Source organism: Austrofundulus limnaeus, unplaced genomic scaffold (genome assembly GCF_001266775.1).
Source record: "Austrofundulus limnaeus strain Quisiro unplaced genomic scaffold, Austrofundulus_limnaeus-1.0 Scaffold130, whole genome shotgun sequence".
Lineage (NCBI taxonomy): Eukaryota > Metazoa > Chordata > Actinopteri > Cyprinodontiformes > Rivulidae > Austrofundulus > Austrofundulus limnaeus.
Genome location: NW_013952532.1, coordinates 1,502,571 through 1,507,354, shown reverse-complemented (window position 1 = coordinate 1,507,354; position 4,784 = coordinate 1,502,571).

Here is a 4,784-nt window from a genome sequence, read left to right as displayed (position 1 = left end):
ATGCACGGAGAGAACATGCAAACTCTACCCAGAAAGGTCCCCGGACCGGGATTTGACCCGGTGACCTTCTTGCTGAGAGGCATCAGCTCTACCAACTGAGCCACCATGCCGCCATATAAAAGTATATATGTTGCTAAAGTAAATGTAATGATGATATATTTATTATCATTATTATTATATTTTTAAAAATAAGGATGATGCAGGTGTGTGCTGTCTGTCTCCAAGCAAATGCAACAACAGCAGGACACTGGCAGAATTTGGACAACATTTAACAGCCAAATACAGGACAATAGGAGGGTTTCACGTGACATCATGATGCAGTGCCACTAGAACGGGAACTTCAGATGGAGGTCAGGAAGTGAAAAAGTGGAGGATCTGCTATCTGAAAAAATGCCCATATTTTGTGTAATTTACGACTGCTCCAATCATTCTAACTGAATTAATAATAAATAATTATACTCTGATTAAATTATATATTAAATTAAATAAAATTATGGCTCTTTTATTAATGTTCGTCATAATTAAAGCATGTTGCAGCAGGAAGATGTATAAGAAGGGCTGATTCATGGGGGAAAAACACCTCATTCCACCCTCTGGAGTCACCCCAACCCCGCCGAACAAACCTAAACCTCACAAAGTCCTTTCTGACTGAAGCCTAAAAATAATAGACAAGCGGCAAAAAATCTACAGGAGGATAAAAATAAAAAGAGGCAGAAGTTGAATAAAGTTCGGCTGCGATGGAGAGACGCGATCGGAAGTCAGCAATGAGATATCTGAAATTTATAACATTTATTATATTTATAACTATATTTCATAGTTACGGTGAAGTTTAGTTAGTTATTTTAGTGTCTTTGATGCAAAAAATGAGACGATGAATGTGGAGCTCCAGTCCAGCTGAGGACTGGTGGACCTAGTCGGACCGAGCTGCAGTTTGAGAGGAGCTCAAAGGCAGAGATGGAGGAAAAACAGTCGGAGACAGAGTGAGGACTTTGATGAGGAAGTAGGTGATTCACTATTTCAATTATAAGAGGGAAGAGAAGAAGATCGAGCACCGAGCGGACTCTACAGGGGGAAATCTTCGTCCCGGTACCGGTCTGCCGTGGCAGACGGTGCAGCGCTAACTGGATGCTAACTACACCGAACAGCTGATGAAAACACGTAAACAACAGGAGGTGTAGAACTTTTTATTCAGCAGGTGGATCCACAACCTCGGTACCAAACAGCTCCACGATGACTATCGTTTGTTTTTTGCCAGGGTGAGTGTTTTTTTCTGATATTGTTTAATTTGTTAAGATCATGCTAGCAGTAGCGGCTAACATCAACAAACATCCAGCACCAAATGACACAGAACTAGGACAGCCTAAAGTCCAGATGAGGTCCACATTAAACTACCAGTAACTTAATACTCACTACTAAATAAACAATCATTATAAACATAACCTCTAAAACAAGTTAGCAGCAAACTGATGTAGTGATGTCTGCAGACACCGACATCCTGCTCCTCCTGACCGCAGACTGTTTAAAATCCACTTTTTACGTTGTCGTTCTGAGAGCTTTCTACATTTTTCATCTTTGTGTATGATAATCAGTATCATATGTTGTCATAGGGTTGGGCAGAATCGTGTGGAATTATTCATAATAATAATAATAATAATGCATTAGTTTTATACAGCGCTTTTCGAGACCCTCAAAGACGCTTTACAATTTTTCATGCATCATTCATTCACACTCACATTCACACACTGATGGCAGTAAGCTACATTGTAGCCACAGCTGCCCTGGGGCAGACTGACAGAGGCGGGGCTGCCATGCTGCGCCACCGGCCCCTCTGACCACCAACAGTAGGCAAGGTGGGTGAAGTGTCTTGCCCAAGGACACAACGGCATGTAGGCATGGCAGGGAGTCGAACCTGTGACTTGCGGGTCCCAAAGCCGGCTGCTCTACCACTACACCACAGCCGCCCCCATCAGATAAACTTTTGCTGGTTATTATTTGGCACTTGGCTTGGTAATGTAAGACACGTGTGGTATCGACAGCCTAAGAAAATCTTTAGGTTCTTTCAAAAACTCATTCATCTTCATCATATGAGTCATGTCTGACTTATTTTTAACAAATTGTTGTAATATATCTTGAAATAAGACCTAAATCCATACAATATAAACTCTCTATAGTAGTTTCCTCCATAGACATTTTACCCCTGCCCTCCAGCGGAGATCGCTCCGCCTTCGAAACCACGTGACTGAAACCCAACAGGTGGCAACCCTTGCTCATACGATATAAACCTAATCAATAAAAACCCTAATCAACTTATTTCTTGACTAATCTCATATATACAGAGCTGACAGGCAGAGAACGTGTATTAGCAAGCTATTGCTAAGTGGCTGCTAACTAGGCTACTTTCCAATCCGATACCATTACATTTGTAAAAAGATACAGAATGGTAAACAGAAATTGATCCACAAACCAACACATAAATGCTGTTAATTATTCTTAACCTTACCTTTCACAATTTCATAAAAATGATGAGCATCCGTGCATTTTCAAAAAGAGAGCTCCGAGTCAAAATGACACCGTAAGTAAACATACCTTACTTCGGGTCATAGCAGAAGTTGTCTTCCGGGTCACTGATCTGTCACTCAATAAATCTCTGTCCAATGGGAAAAGACGTCTCAGAAGACCTGCCTCCCAGAGAGGTTTGTGCCAGAAGTGCAAACAAAAAATAAGGGATTGCAAAGGAGAGTTTCAGGCAGCGTAACTGCAAAAGTTGGCAGCGACAGCAAAACTCTGATCACCAAGAATGAAACAGAGGAAACTATAAACTATATTGTGTCTAACAAAAACAAGACAAAGACTTTTCTCTATTGCTTCAAGAGTTTGATTGCAGATTGAAAGTTTTGCTTTTGAAATGAATTTTTGAATGTTCATTTTTTTTTATCAAATTCTTAAGTTTTATTTAAAGTTCTAAGAGTTTTTCTCAATGTTTTAGGCACAAATCTAATTTGATACTGTTCCTGTAATATCAGTAAGTCCCAATTAGCATCATGATTGTCTTCACAATGAAGGAGGCTTTCTAGTTTTGCTGTGAACCAACTACAATTAAATAGGTTGTGGAGAGTGTAGCTGAGCTTCATTTAGCGAGGAATCCTTTTCATTTTGTTGAGTATCCAGCCATTTGTCTGCAAATTTTACTGAGACATTCTGCTTCCACCTGTCCGACACAGCTTCTCATTACCTAAATCTAATTGATTTTGAGGACCCATCATCCGACTTTCTGACAACTCCTCCATCTCTGACTACTAGTCAGGATTAATGGTGACTAAACAGCTGCCCATCTTTACCCAATCCGTTTTCCTGATGCCCAGCCAAGGCTGTAGCCAAAGCCAACTGTAGGCCTCATTATTAAAACCAGTGGCCAGGGCTCAGGCCTCGTCTGTACAAACATGCAGCAACTGAGTTGGAAGGGAAAGGGAAACTGGCTCATGTGGGATGAGGTTTCAGTTAACGTCAGCCAGCATTGACTCTGTTTGGATTGCAAATTATTGCTGGCCAATGTTCTATTATTTTACAACCAACGATCGCGGTTGAGAGAAAGAGGAAAGAAAAAGGGAGGGTTGGGAGAAAGGAGGAGAAATCAACATGCTGGAACAAAACCAAAAAAGAAAAATGGGTCACAAACACTATAATAATCTTAATAAAAGAATACTGGAACAGCCACAGCTTGTTCTAAGAATAGGCTGGAGTAAACAAAGTGATTGTGTGTGATTCCAGTGTAGACAGAAGTAAAGTGAGGAGAGCAGAATGCAAGAGAGAAAGTATTCTGAGAAGAAAAACTGAGTAAGGAGGAGGTAAGGACAAAACAGGAAAATCATTTAGGAGAGTCATAAAATCAACACCCTTGCTAAACAGAGCTAAAAGCCACATCAACATGATTTGGAAACGGGCACTATTTTTTCCTCAAATTAAATGTACAGTGGTCTACCATCCAAATGCTCACACCAAAGAAAGAAAATAAATAAAATGGTCACCAAAGCAGTGACTTGTACAGAAAATTTGAATGAAATTCTCTTGCAGTTTCCTCTTTTGGTATCCAGTCTGGGTTTAGCTGTTCATTTGCTTATTACTTTAATACTATATATTGTATATGCACTAATTAAACACACACTCAGCTTATTACAGCTGTTGTAACAGCCATGTTACTACTACTGTTGAGTTTTCTGTATATATTGTTGTTTTGTTTTTGGAAGATTTTAATTCATTATTGTATTCTAGAACTGTTGTATTCTGTTGTGTTCTAGATTTATGTTCTCTAGATAAAAGCATAAGACCATGCTTTCAAAATGAGTTTAAATAATTATGTGGCTGTAAAAGGTCTCTGTTGCATTTTCCTCAAACTATCTTGGATTTTAGTGTTTGCCTTATAGTCAAATATTTTTTTGAGCATGCTTCTTCATTCTGGGTCATGGTGATAGAAAATAAAATGGTAAAAAGTTAAAGGGCTAGGTCCCACTGACAATTTCTGAAACAGAATTAAAATGTGATATTACCTGTATACAGGTGCTGGTCATAAAATTAGAATATCATGAAAAAGTAGATTTATTTCAGTAATTCCATTTAAAAAGTGAAACTTGTATATTATATTCATACATTACATACAAACTCATATATTTCAAATGTTTATTTCGTTTAATTTTGATGATTACAAATGACAACAAATGAAAATATCAAATTCAGCATTTCAGAAAATTAGAATCTTGTGAATAGGTTCTTTCAGTCTAGTTCTATAG